Genomic DNA, 16,633 nt, shown 5'->3' with positions numbered 1-16,633 from the left:
GTCCGTAGGGGTCCTAAGACCCCTAGGGACATATGTCGTCGTTTAATTGGTCAAAGAGGGTCGTAGGTCACCCTATGACCCCCTTTGACCCATATGGCCCATTCGAATATGTCCCTAGGACCCTTAGGGACATATGTCGTCGTTTAATGGGTCAAAGGGAGTCATAGGGCAGCCTATGACCTCCTTTGACCCATATGAATGATTCGAATATGTTCTTAGGGGTCTTAGGACCCCTAAGGACATATGTCGTCGTTTAATGGGTCAAAGGGTGTCATAGGTCACCCTATGACCCCCTTTGACCCATATGAATGATTCAAATATTTCCCTAGGGGTTATAGAACCACTAAAGACATATGTCATCGTTTAATGGGTCTAAGAGGGTCATAGGTCACCCTATGAACCCCCTTTGAACCATATGAATGATTCAAATATGTCACTAGGGGTCCTAGGACCCTTAGGGACATATGTCATCATTTAATGGGTCAAAGGGTGTCATAGGTCACCCTATGACCCCCTTTGACCCATATGAACGATTCAAATATGTCTTTAGGGGTTATAGGACCCCTAGAGACATATGTCATCATTTAATGGGTCAAAGGAGGTCATAGGTCACCCTATGACCCCCTTTGACCCATACGAACAATTCAAATATGTCCCTAAGGGTTCTAGGACCCCTAGAGACATATGTCATCGTTTAATGAGTCAAAAGGGGTCATAGGTCACCCTATGACCCCCTTTGACCCATATGAACGATTCGAATATGTCCCTAGGGGTTCTAAGACCCCTAGAGACATATGTCATCGTTTAATGGGTCAAAGGGGGTCATAGGTCACCCTATGACCCCCTTTGACCCATATGACCCATTCAAATATGTTCCTAGGGGTCCAAGGACCTCTAGTGACATATGTCATCGTTTAATGAGTCAAAGGGGGCCATAGGTCACCCTATGACCCACTTTGATTGATATGAATGATTCGAATATATCTTTAGGGGTCCTAAGACCCCTAGGGACATATGTTGTCGTTTAATGGGTCAAAAGGGGTCATAGGGTGACCTATGACCCCCTTTGACCCATATGAACAATTCGAATATGTCCCTAAGGGTTATAGGACCCCTAGAGACATATGTCATTGTTTAATGGGTCAAAGGGGGTCGTAGGTCACCCTATGACCCCCTTTGACCCATATGACGTATTTTAATATGTTCCTAGGGGTTCGAGCACTCCTAGCGACATATGTCATCATTTAATGGCTCAAAGGGTGTCATAAAGCACCCTATGAATCCCTTTGACCCATATGAATGATTCAAATATGTCCCTAGGGGTTATAGGACCCCTAGAGACATATGTCATTGTTTAATGGGTCAAAGGGGGTCATAGGTCACTCTATGACCCCCTTTGACCCATATGAATTATTCAGATATGTTCGAATGGGTCTTAGGACCCTTAGGGATATATGTCATCATTTAATGGGTCAAAGGATGTCATAAGGCACCCTATGACCCCCTATGACCCATATGAATGATTCAAATATGACCATACAAGTCTTAGGACCCCTAGGGACATATGTCATCATTTAATGGGTCAAAGGACCTATGACTCCCTCTAACCCATATGGCCCATTCAAATATGTCCCTAGGACCCTTATGGACATACGTCATCGTTAAATGGGTCAAAGGGGGTCATAGGGCACCCTATGACCCCCTTTGACCCATATGAACAATTCAAATATGTCTTTAGGGGTACCATGACCCCTAAGGACATATGTCATCATTTAATGGGTCAAAGGGTGTCATAGGTCACCCTATGGCCCCCTTTGACTTATATGAATGATTCAAATATGTCCCTAAGGGGTTATAGGACCCCTAGAGACATATGTCATCGTTTAATGGGTCAAAGGGGGTCATAGGTCACCCTATGACCCCCTTTGACCCATACGAATGATTCGAATATGTTCCTAGGGGTCTTAGGACCCCTGGAGACATATGTCGTCATTTAATGGGTGAAAGGGTGTCATAGGTCACCCTATAACCTCCTTTGACCCATATGAACGATTTGAATATGTCTCTAGGGGTTATAGGACCCCTAGGGACATATGTCATCACTTAATGGGTGAAACGGCGTCATAGGTCACCCTGTGACCCCCTTTGACCCATATGAACGATTCAAATATGTCCCTATGGATCCTAGGACCCCTATGGACATATGTCATCATTTAATGCATCAAAGGGTGTCATAAGGCACCCTATGACTCCCTTTGACCCATATGAACGATTCAAATATGTCCCTAGGGGTTATAGGACCCCTAGAGACATATATGGTCATTTAATGGGTCAAAGGGTGACCTATGACCCCCTTTGACCCATATGAAAAATTGGAATATATCCCTAGGGGTTTTAGGACCCCTAGAGACATATGTCATTGTTTAATGGGTCAAAGCGGTCATAGGTCACCCTATGACCCCCTTTGACCCATATGACCCATTCAAATATGTTCCTAGGGGTCCGAGGACCCCTAGCGACATATGTTGTCATTTAATAGAAAAAAGAGGGTCATAGGTCACCCTAGGACCCCCTTTGACCCATATTACCCATTCGAATATGTCCCTAGGAGTTCTAAGACCCCTAAAGACATATGTTATCATTTAATAAGTCAAAGAGAGTCGTAGGTCACCCTATGACCCCCTTTGACCCATATTACCCATTCGAATATGTCCTTAGGGGTCATAAAACCCCTAAGGACATATGTCATCGTTTAATGGGTCAAAGGGGGTCATAGGTCACCCTATGACCCCCTTTGACCCTTATGAACGATTCAAATATGGCCCTATGGGTCCTAGGACCCCTAGGGACATATGTCATCGTTTAATGGGTTAAAGGGTGTCATAAGGCACCATATGACCCCCTTTGACCCATATGAACAATTCGAATATATCCCTAGGGGTCCTAGGACCCCTAGGGACATATGTCATCGTTTAATGGGTCAAAAAGTGTCATAGGTCACCCTATGACCCCCTTTGACCCATATGAACGATTCAAATACGTCACTAGGGGTTATAGGACCCCTAGAGACATATGTCATTGTTTAATGGGTCAAAGGGGGTCATAAGTCATCCTATGACCCCCTTTGACCCATATGAACAATTCGAATATGTCCCTAGAGGTTCTAGGACCCCTAGAGACATATGTCATCATTTAATGCGTCAAAGGGTGTCATAGGTCACCCTATGACCCCCTTTGACCCATATGACCCATTCGAATATGTTCCTAAGGGTTCGAGGACCTCTAGTGACATATGTGATCATTTAATGGGTCAAAGGGGGTCATAGGTCACCCTATGACCCCCTTTGACCCATATGAATGATTCGACTGTATCCCTAGGGGACATATGTCATCGTTTAATCAGTCAAAGGGGGTCATAGGTCACCCTATTATCCCCTTTGACCCATATGAACAATTCAAATATTTCCCTAAGGGTTATAGGACCCCTAGAGACATATGTCATCATTTAATGGGTCAAAGGGACCTATGACCCCCTTTGACCCATATGACCCATTCTAATATGTTCTTAGGGGTCTGAGGACCTCTGGCGACATATATCATCATTTAATGGGTCAAAGGGGGTCATAGGTCACCCTATGACTCTTTTTGACCCATATGAACAATTCAAATATATCCCTAAGTGTCCTAGGACCCCTAGGGATATATGTCATCATTTAATGGGTCAAAGGGTGTCATAGGTCACCCTATGACCCTCTTTGACCCATATGAACGATTTGAATATGTTCCTAGGGGTTATAAGACGCCTAAAGACATATGTCACTGTTTAATGGGTCAAAGGGGGTCATAAGTCACCCTATGACCCCCTTTGACCCATATGAACAATTCGAATATGTCCCTAGAGGTTCTAAGACCCCTAGAGACATATGTCATCGTTTAATGGGTCAAAAGAGGTCATAGGTCACCCTATGACCCCCGTTGACCCATATGACCCATTTGAATATGTTCCTAGGGATCTGAGGACCCCTAGCAACATATGTCATCGTTTAATAGGTCAAAGAGGGTCATAGGTCACCCTATGACCCCCTTTGACCCATATTACCCATTGAATATGTCCCTAGCTGTTCTAGGACCCCTAGAGACATATGTTGTCATTTAATGGGTCAAATAGAGTCATAGGTCACCCTATGACCCTCTTTGACCCGTATGACCCATTCGAATATGTTCCTAGGGGTCCGAGGACCCCTAGCGACATATGTTGCCATTTAATGGGTCAAAGAGAGTCATAGGTCACCCTATGACCCCCTTTGACCCATATTACCCATTTGAATATGTCCCTAGGGTTCTAGGACCCCTAGAGACTTTTTTTGTTGTTTAATGGGTCAAAGAGAGTCATAGGTCACCCTATGAGCCCCTTTGACCCATATTACCCATTCAAATATGTCCCTTGTAATGCCACACAAGGCATAACCGAAAGAATCTAAAAACAAAGTACAATTCCATAAATGCAATATTTTTTATTTATTAAATCAACTTATTACTACCATAGTACAATGATTGAGCCACGCTCAATCTGAAATCCTCAAAATGAAAGATGATATCATCCAAGTACATTTCTACTATAATGTGAATACACATAGAGTTTAGTACAATAATGAAGTACAACATCTTTTCTTTAACACTAATGTCCATCATATGGACTCTACAAGATACAATTTCTGCTATAAGAAGTAACTTTAGTATTCATCCTTAAGCTAAATGTTAATCAACTTGAAGCACCTGTAAATACACATAGAAGTACAACACAACACAAAGAAGGGGGCTCCGTACATACTGAATAGAAAAGCGTAATCCACCTGCATACACATTAAACTTGAACATATACATAATCATAATGCAGATGTCTGATTCACTTAACATTGTGTAGTTCCATGATAAATATGCAAGAAGTAACATTTACTTAACAATGCAAAATTAAACTCGCACTAAGAATAACCCATAAATGAATCATATATATACTGAGGTGTCATCGTTATGGCTCTAAGATTTTGCATCCATGTATGGTATGCCCAAAGTCAACACATAATGGGAATCTCTATTATACTTGTCAATGACAGAATAGAGATATTCCTTTTCTCTGTACTTAACCATATAGGTTAAATCATAGGTAAGGCCAATTATCTTTTTCTATGTAATTCACCCACCGAGTTTATTTTAAAGTTATCACTGAATTAATTAACTGAACAAAGTAAAACAAATTCAGCCACCTCGATATACGTTCATCACAGCTATCCTTAAAATACACATCAAACAAAATTACAAGAGAATGTACATGCAACAGATCTAACATCAGTTTACAACATGATAATACATCCTTTAATCCATTTGTAATTCATCTTATTCTGCCAAGTTTCAAGGAAAATATAGATAATCATAATAATAGAAACGTAACCTACAACATTAAGATCATGCAAATACAATTAAACTGTTATCTCAGTTTAACGGTACTTACCTAATCTTAAAACCATACAATTAACTTCCTGTTGTCATAATAACCTAGATCTAACTTCGAAATGACCAAAGTAACCAATCAAAATTCCTATGATATTCTTGCTTAAAATGAGATATCATTAAACATACATATAAAATCTATCCCATTACTTGAAACAACTTTCATTTCTATCTATAATCTAAAATACATCCTCAGTCCAACTTTTCATTAAGAAAAATCTTTAATTTAATATTGAAAAGAAAGAAAAACATTATTATAAAAATAATTTCATTTCATATTCAAATGATTTTTACACGACTAATATTTCATATCCATTTAGCACAGTATAAAATGGAATTAATATATCCCCTTCCAATCTAACTTCATTAATAGAATATCACATACTACACCTTATATTAATTTTCCCACAGCATTCATATAACAACTGTTTAATTTAATAGAAATGTTTTCAAACATATATAACTAGATTAATAGTGCTAAACAATCATTTATCTTAAATCCAAACTCAAAAAAATTAAGTTCAACTTTATTCAAACACATAAGATATCTACAGTCTCTATGACAAACAGAACTCGAAATGTCTACTCAAAACAAAGTATATGTTCAAACGATAGACGGCTATTTCTCTGGTTCAATACAGTTTAACACTAACTGTGATAGATTTAAGTTATCAAAAAAAAACTTAGCTATGTATTAAGACTGTACACAAACCATTTACTAGATTATCCATCTCACGAAAAAAAAAAATCATTAACTACTTTATTCGCAGTCATCATACAATTTGAAACTAATCACGTTTAATAATTAAACATCAGGTAATGAATCTTGAAGTCCTAATAACCTATATCCTACCGATAATAAGTAACTTTGCTGTTGCAAAAATGTTTACTACTTACTACAAGTTTCCACCTAACTGTTTGTCAAAATGTCTCGACTGACATCAAAATAGAAAATTACTAAATTCCTAAACTTCAAATGATCACTCAATACAGATGACACGTAATTCAAACTCCAAAATAATTCCACGGCATCGAATAATGTCAGTCAAATGAATTCACATTAACACTATGATAGCAACCATCGAAAATAGCTAAATTCGAGTTTCATGCCATATATTTTGACGACTATTTGATCAAATGACTATCACAAATTTATGTTGTGGTTCGACCATTAAACTACGTTTTAGGGTTCAACTATTCAAATGCCATTAAAACCACAAAGTAACAAACTCACTAGATTCAAACTTAACAGAAACCGACACCCACAACCCAAGAACATTAACACAATACAATACAATACAATACACCTCCCAGGCGCAACATAGAATCTGAAAATATCAACACCCTCACACCCAACTCTAAATAGAAACATAACTTAACAACAAATTTTTGAGTTTAGCATATACTTTATAGTTTGATGTCGAAGTCAACCATATATCATCTATTACATCTACTGAAAACTTAAACACCTTGAACTCAGCTCTATGAAAGCCGCAACCTTAACATTACACATTTCCACAGCATAAACCAACATTCTACTGCAAATAACATTTTCAAATACCGACATCCAAGTATGCAAATAAACACAACTCGACAACTTCACTGTCGAACTCTGCTTACACCCACACCTGGGTGTTGATATAAAACCTCATACAATAGATTTTAACATACAAAAACTAAAAATCCAAACATAACAGGAATAAGATAGGGTTTAAGAGAGAGGCCCCCTACCTCAAAACTCAGTTGATGGAGAAAAACGTTCAACTCAAGCTCCAAAATACAGCTCGACTCCAAAGCCCCAAACTGAACAAAATCTCCACAATGCAAATAACAATAGAATCCAAATTTCCAACCGCAATAAAACTCCCACTGAGTTTCCTTTTTGCTCGATTACATATTCAAGAATATCCTTCCAACTGAAACCCCTCATTTTGCCAGAAACCCAGCAACAACACACAAGTGTAACTCGAAACAGAGGAAAAAGGCCCAAATTCAGGTCGTTAGCATCGAAATCCATTTTTCAAGCCATAGTGGTCGACATTCCTTCAAGGATAATAAAGTCTCAATAAAAGAGCAATTAATAAATCTGCAACTCCCAAAGAGTTGTGCATATAGCTTTCCTTATAGCCTAAAAACAATAAACATATTTTACCTATTCAAAGCATGCGAAATCCTCTAGGGTTTTAGGGTAAATGACATATATATAATAAATGCATAACATAATCACCTCTAATGTTTATTGCCATAGTATTTAAACATTGCAAGCTCCCAAAACCATTACTCCACACTAGAATTTATGTAAATATATGTGCGAATATCTCATACCTATATTTATATGAATTTTACGTGTGACTTATCAAATTATCCCTTTATATAAATATATTCACAAGTCAAGAACTTAACGGCATGAAATGAATTTCTCAAAAATAATAAAGATAGCAATATACCTGAGAAATTCCTAATAATACTAGAACGCATTTGTCATACATGTACCAGATATGTTTACTTTCCATCAATAAGATAAAGATTAACATCTACGTAAACATATACATAATTACATAAAAACACAAAAGAGTTTTACAAACATCCTTTTAACATTATACTCACAATCTAATATATCTGTAGAAGAATATAAAAATCAAATGTACCAATACATAAGTTATACCAAATCAACATGAAAGATACCAATTCTTATTTTCACAAGCATAGCCATAACTAGAAATCCTACAATTACAATCCTGTAACAAGAATTTCATGAAAACATCAATACTAATGAAAACATAACTTAGTTCAAAGATCAAGTGATCTATTTCAAAATCAACACTACAACTAAAACTGATTAGCTGTAAACCCAAGAACAGTCCAATTGCAATACAAAAGCAGTATCCAAAATAAAGGTCTCTCATAAAACCAAAACTAACCTATCTGATCATAAACAAAGCAGTGTTCAGAATATAAAATCTCCCAGCCACAGAACTTGTGTCCAAAACAACATCTATAGTAAATAAAGAAAAACAGGAAGAAGTAGGGTCAGGCATGACATCCTTCCCCACTAGGGTTCGACTTTCTCCTGGAAGTCAACAAAAAAATGCGAATGAGTTGTTCTCATCTTCTCCATGTCCTCCCAGGTAGCAGATGTTTCATCATTGGGGTCCCATAGGACTTTTACCTACCTTATTTCTCTTCCTCTTAAACTCATAGTTCTACTTTGCATGATCTGCACTGGTTCCAGCATGATTTGACCATCCAAAATTTGCAAATTTTTTTAGTCAAGCATGTGAGCAATATCAGGGATATACTTATACAAAATTGAAACATGAAATACATTATGAATGCGAGAAAGACTCGGTGGCAAGGCAAGTTTGTAGGCAACAGGTCCAATCTATTCCAAAATTTCAAACGGGCCTACAAATCATGGTGCTAACTTGGATCCTTTTCCAAAGCAAAAAGGAATTTTATGCGGTCTAACCTGGAGAAACACTTTATCACCTACTATGAATTGACGGTCAATCCTATGCTTATCAGCATACTTCTTTTGTCTATCTTGAGCAGTAATAAGGTTTTCTCTGATCCTCTTAACCTGCTGCTCCAACTCTAGCAACATATCAGGTCCTAGAAGAGTCCTGTCCTCCAAACTGTCCCAGCTAAGAGGTGTCCTACAAGGTCTACCATGATGCAGAGCCACACCTTGGAAAACTCAGGAGGAATCAATCACTCAATTGAGTTGCTTCAAGGGGCATCTACAACCTTCAGGATCACACACAATATATTATAACCACCCATTGTGATTTGAACCAACTGTTCTTATCATTATTATTATTATGAAAACACAACCAGAGATACCTTAGACTCAACTCATAAGACTCCTATAACCATCCACTAGATTCAAAACTTTGAAAATAAATCCCCCCAAAAATTTCTTCTTGCTGCCTCCAGAAAGACCTACACTCAGACATGAATAAATTTTGAACCAGAAATGATTTACTCAATCCAACCATTGAGATTTGGTGTAACTAGGTTTCAAACAACATATAAAATTTTTAGAGAGATCCAACAGTTCAAACCCAAGATATTGACCATGCATTAGAGTACATTTTTTTGCAAAACATTGCTTCTTGTTGTCTCTAGATAAGCCTGCACTCAGACATGAATAACTCTTGAACCAAATCAAAACTCTTCAATCGCTCTAGTGACAATGGGCATAATTAGGCCTATAATAACATATCCAAAGCTCATGAAAATCCAACGGTGCATTTGGGAGATATTACCCATGCACTGAGACTAATTTTTTGCAAACATACCAAATTCGACCCAAAACTAAATTTTTTTTTAATCTTCTGCAAACTATCAACTTGTTTCCAGTGAAAAGATAAGAAAAATCCGTTCAAAACTCAGACCATCGAAAACTTGCACCAAGACAAAATAAAAAACATTCCATATCTCTCCAAATTCGATTCATGTCTTACATAGCCGACTAGCTCTTTTTTTAAAACTAACTCTCTTTTTCTAACTAAAGGATGTGAAATGTTTTCTTCTTATTTAGAAAAGAAGAACGTCTTCTATCCAAAAAAAGGATAAGAATCTGAAACATTTTTTCTACCAATATTAGACAGTCATTTTCTAAATCAAAAATATTCCAAAAACTGCCTACTACCTATTATTGGATTCTAAAAATCATTAAACACTCCACCTACGAACTAAAAAAAACTATTCTAATTTAAGATCCACACACTTGGTCCTAGGTGGCTATATCTTGAGAGCTTATCGAACTGCTACTCTAGGTATGCCACCACATGTAGGATGTTATTACAAACTTCAAAAACTAAAAGCATTTAAAACATAACATTAAATTTCCTATTACATTTTCAACAATGTTGCCTCCTGTAGCGTTTCTCTTCTTTGCCACTGCAGCATACCATACAATGCTTGAAATGGTGCCATAGCTATGGAACTATGATATCCATTATTATACGTGAACTCAACCAAGTGCAGATATTCCTCCCATTTATTCTGTCTATCCATTGTGTACATCCTAAGCATGTCTTCCAGAATCTGGTTGACATGTTCAGTTTGTCCGTCCATCTCAGGGTGATAGGCTAAACTGAAATTCAGCTGAGTACCTAACTCTCGCTGCAAGGATTTCCAAAGAGATGAAGTAAACACTGGATCCCTGTCAGAAATAATCTTTTTAGGAATTCCGTGTAACTTAACTATCTATTCCATATAAACTTCGGCAACTATTGCTACATTATAGGATGACCTAATAGGAATAAAATGAGTAGCCTTCAAAAAATAGTCCACTACCACCATAATAGCATCATGCCTTCGAGCTATCATAGGTAATCCAGTAATAAAATCTATCGAAATGGTGTCCCATTTCCATTTTGGAATGCTATGTGGCTGCAATAAACCTGCAGGAAGCTGATGTTCAACCTTAACTCGCTAACGTTCCAAGCATCGAGCCACAAAATCTGCTATGTCTCTCTTCATTCCAGGCCAATAGTAATGTTGCTTAAGGTCAGCATGCATTTTCTTGACTCCTGGATGAGCCAAATATGGTGCTTTGTGGGCCTCAATCATAACCAAATTTCTCAGTTCACCCATCTTTGGAATGTACACACTCCCTCTATACAATAGTAAGCCTTCAGGATTCACCAAATACCCCTCAAAATGTCCTTCCAATACACTACCACTATCAATAACCGCCTTAACATCCTGAAACCAACGATCTACAGAAAGATTTTGTAAGATCCTATCCTTAAGATCCACAGTTAAGATCAAAGAAGATAGTTCATGTCACCTTCTACTAAGAGCATCAGTAACCACATTCTCCTTCCTTTGCTCATATTTAATCTCGAAGTCATATTCACATAGGAATTCCATCCATCTTTGTTGTCTAGCATTGAGGTCTGGTTGCGTGAAAGGATACTAAAGACTTCGATGATCAGAATGTAACTCAAAACGTTGACCCAGAAGAAAATGTCACCACTTGGTCAAAGCATGCATAATCGCAGCAAGTTCAAGATCATGAGTAGGGTAATTCACCTCACGACTCTTTAGTTTTTTGGACTCATAAGCTATGACACGTCCCTCTTGCATCAAAACTGCCCCTATGCCATCTAATGATGCATCAGTGCAAACCACAAACTCCTTAGTTCAATCAGGGACTACTAGAACTGGTGCACTGGTCAAACATTCCTTAAGTTTCTGAAATGCTGCCTCACACTCATTTGTCCACACAAATTTCTTCCCTTTTCTCTGAAGAGATCTGATAGGATGCGCTATACTGGAGAAATTTAATACAAATCTATGGTAATAGCTTGCTAAGACCATGAAACTTTGAACCTCGGATACATTCATAGGTGCTGGCCAATCAACAATAGCCCAAATTTTGGATGGATCTACTAAAATTCCATCTCTTGAAATGATATGTCCTAAGTAGGAAATCTCTGATTTGAAGAATTCACACTTCTCAATATTGGCATACAATCTGTTCCTACGAAGGCATTCCAAAACCTGCTCTATATGCTGCTCATGCTCCTCAACAGAGTTAGAATACACCAAAATATCATCCACAAATACCACTACAAACTTATCTAGGTAAGTCCTAAATACACCATTCATTAAGCTCATGAATACAGAAGGTGCATTAGTTAACCCAAAAGGTACCACTGTGAACTCGTAGTGTCCATACCTGGTGTGAAAAGTTATCTTATGGATATCAGCTTCCTGGATTCTAAGTTGATGATACCCAAATTTCAAATCAATCTTCAAAAAGATTCAGGCACCCTTGACTTGGTCAAACAAGTCATCAATTCTAGGCAAAGGATACCTGTTCTTAATTGTGACCTTGTTTAACTGCCTATAATTGATACAAAGTCTAAGAAACCATCTTTCTTCTTGACAAAGATCACTGGAGCACCCCAAGGAAAAATACTAGGACGAATCAAACCTTTTTCCAAAAGCTCTTCCAACTGAAATTTAAGTTTGACTAGCTCTTGAGCTATCATTCTATATGGAATCTTGGAAATTGGTTCCATTCCTAGCACTAAATCGATTCAAAAATCAATTTCTCTCTTCGGAGGTATGCCAAGAATCTCCTCAACAAAAACATCTAGAAATTTTTGCAAAATTGGATGATCGAGAGAAGAACTCTTAACTATGAAATCTTCTAAGTTGTTTACCGAAATGGCAAAAAAACTGTAGCCTTTCCAAGTGATATCCAAACTTCATTTCAATGAGCTTTGCTTGCTCCAAAGATTCCTGCATAGTCAACAGTTTGAAATTTCTCACTTCCTCCCAGATCTTGGGCATAAGACCTCTGATGAAGTGTTGTATCATGGCCTTATCATTTTCAGCCCACCAAAAAAAATTCTTAAGCTCATAGAACCTACGTTCATAAGCTTCCACTGTAGAGCCAGACTGCATACTCTGAAAGAACTCCTTAGCACGAGCCTGATGCCAATACTCTGACATGAATCTCTCCTTGAAATGCTCAACAAAGAGCTCCCATGTGACCAAAGAGATATAAATGCCAAGATTTTCCAACACCTGTTCCCACCACTAGGAACCAAATCTTCTCAAATATATAACTGTCCATCTGACCTTCACGTTACTCAGGTAACGGTGTAAGACAAAACATCGCTCAATATTCAGCAGCCAAGCTTCTATCATTGTACCCTATTTCGTACCATAGAACAAAGGTCCTTTCATCTTGGAAAGGTCTTTGAGCTAAGCTCTTGCCATTAGATCTTCCTCTACAAGAAGGTTAATGCCCTGCACAAGAGGTCTCCTATCATTCGCTCCCCCACCAGGAATCTAGTTATTAGCCTCAATAGTATCAAGATGTTCCATTATCCTCTAAAGTACCATAGCTTGGACAACTAGGTTATCCTGGTTGTTTCCAAACCCAGCATTCTGATCAAACTGATCATTCCCAACATCATTATGGTAACTAGGACCTCTAACACGGCCCCTGCCCCTGCCTCTGCCTCTACCTTTGCCAGCAAATTTATCCTCAAGAATGCCGCATCCACGAGTTCCTCTAGTGATGGGAGGCATGATAGCAACCTAAAAACAAAAATCTATTAATAACACATCGATGACGAGTTAAACCCTATAACCCAAGAGTCTTGGTTATTCTAAACTGGCTCTGATACCAAATGTAATGCCACACAAGACATAACCGAAAGAATCTAAAAACAAAATACAATTCCATAAATGCAATATTTTTTATTTATTAAATCAACTTATTACTACCATAGTACAAAGATTGAGCCACACTCAATCTGAAATCCTCAAAATGAAAGATGACATCATCCAAGTACATTTCTACTATAATGTGAATACACATAGAGTTTAGTACAATAATGAAGTACAACATCTTTTCTTTAACACTAATGTCCATCATATGGACTCTACAAGATACAATTTTTGCTATAAGAAGTAACTTTAGTATTCATCCTTAAGCTAAATGTTAATCAACTGGAAGCACTTGTAAATTCACATAGAAGTACAACACAACACAAAGAAGGGGGCTCAGTACATACTAAATAGAAAAGCGTAATCCACCTGCATACACATTAAACTTAAACATATACATAATCATAATGCAGATGTCTGATTCACTTAACATTGTGTAGTTCCATGATTAATATGCAAGAAGTAACATTTACTTAACAATGAAAAATTAAACTCGCACTAAGAATAATCCGTAAATCAATCATATATATACTGAGGTGTCATCGTTATGGCTCTAAGATTTTGCATCCATGTATGGTATGCCCAAAGTCAACACATAATGGAAATCTCTATTATACTTGTCAATGACAGAATAGAGATATGCCTTTTCTCTGTACTTAACCATATAGGTTAAATCATAGGTAAGGCCAATTATCTTTTTTTATGTAATTCACCCACCCAATTTATTTTAAAGTTATCACTAAATTAATTAACTGAACAAAGTAAAACAAATTCAGCCACCTCGATATACATTCATCACAGCTATCCTTAAAATACACATCAAACCAAAATTACAAGAGAATGTACATGCAACAGATCTAACATCAGTTTACAACATGATAATACATCCTTTAATCCATTTGTAATTCATCTTATTCTGCCAAGTTTCAAGGAAAATATAGATAATCATAACAACATAAACGTAACCTACAACATTAAGATCATGCAAATACAATTAAACTGTTATCTCAGTTTAATGGTACTTACCTAATCTTAAAACCATACAATTAACTTCCTGCTGTCATAATCACGTACAGCTAACTTCGAAATGACCAAAGTAACCAATCAAAATTCCTATGATATTCTTGCTTAAAATGAGATATCATTAAACATACATATAAAATCTATCCCATTACTTGAAACAACTTTCATTTCTATCTATAATCTAAAATACATCCTTAGTCCAACTTTTCATTAAGAAAAATCTTTAATTTAATATTGAAAAGAAAGAAAAACATCATTATAAAAATAATTTCATTTCATATTCAAATGATTTTTACACGACTCATATTTCATATCCATTCAGCACAGTATAAAATGGAATTAATATATCCCCTGCCAATCTAACTTCATTAACAGAATATCACATACTGCACCTTATATTAATTTCTCCACAACATTCATATAACAATTGTTTAGTTTAATAAAAATGTTTTCAAATATATATAACTGGATTAATAGTACTAAACAATCATTTATCTTAAATCCAAACTCAAAAAAATTAAGTTCAACTTTATTCAAACACATAAGATATCTGCAGTCTCTATGACAAACAGAACTTGAAATGTCTACTCAAAACAAAGTATACATTCACACGATATACGACTATTCCTCTGGTTCAATACAGTTTAACACTAACTGTGATAGATTTAAGTTATCAAAACAAAACTTAGCTATGTATTAAGACTGTACACAAACCGTTTACTGGATTATCCATCTCGCCAAAAACAAATAATCATTAACTACTTTATTCACACTCATCATACAGTTTGAAACTAATCACCTTTAATAATTAAACATCAGCTAATGAATCTTGAAGTCCTAATAACCTATTTCCTACCGATAATAAGTAACTTTGCTATTGCAAAAACGTTTACTACTTACTACAAGTTTCCACCTAACTATTTGTCAAAATGTCTCGACTAACATCAAAACAGAAAATTACTAAATTCCCAAACTTCAAATGATCACTCAATATAGATGACATGTAATTCAAACTCCAAAATAATTCCACGGCGTCGACTGCTGTCAGTCAAACAAACTCATATTAACACTATGATAACAACCACCGAAATCAGCTAAATTCAAGTTTCATGTCATATATTTTGACGACTATTTGATCAAATGACTGTCACAAATTTATGTTGTGGTTCAACCATTAAACTATGTTTTAGGGTTCAACTATTCAAACACCATGAAAATGACAAAGTAACGAACTCACTGGATTCGAACTTAACAGAAACTGACACCCACAACCCAATCACATTACCGCAATACAATACAATACAATACACCTCCCAGGCGCAACACAGAATCTGAAAATATCAACACCCTCACACCTAACTCTAAATAGAAACATAACTTAACAAAAAATTTCTGAGTCGAGCATATACTTTATAGTTTGATGCCGAAGTCAACCATATATCATCTAATACATCTACTGAAAACTTAAACACCCTGAACTCGGTTCTATGAAAGCTGGAACCTTAACATTACGCATTTCCACAGCATAAACCAACATTCTACTACAAATAATGTTTTCAAATACCCACATCCAAGTATGCAAATAAACACAACTCGACAGCTTCACTGTTGAACTCTGCTTACGCCCACACCTGGGTGTTGATATAAAACCTCATACAACAGATTTTAACATACAAAAACTACAAATCCAAACATAACAGGAATAAGATAGGGTTTAAGAGAGAGGCCCCCTACCTACAAACTCAGTAGATAGAGAAAAATGTTCAACTCAAGCTCCACAATATAGCTCGACTCCAAAGCCCCAAACTGAACAAAATCTCCACAATGCAAATAAAAATACAATCCAAATTTCCAACCGCAATAAAACTCCCACTAAGTTTCCTTTTTGCTCGATTACATA

The sequence above is a fragment of the Cupressus sempervirens genome, chromosome 10, assembly GCF_028749045.1.
Source record: "Cupressus sempervirens isolate cs-2001-9-10 chromosome 10, ASM2874904v1, whole genome shotgun sequence".
Classification (NCBI taxonomy): domain Eukaryota; kingdom Viridiplantae; phylum Streptophyta; class Pinopsida; order Cupressales; family Cupressaceae; genus Cupressus; species Cupressus sempervirens.
The sequence above is the reverse complement of the archived record's forward strand: the minus strand, read 5'-3'. Positions refer to the sequence as shown.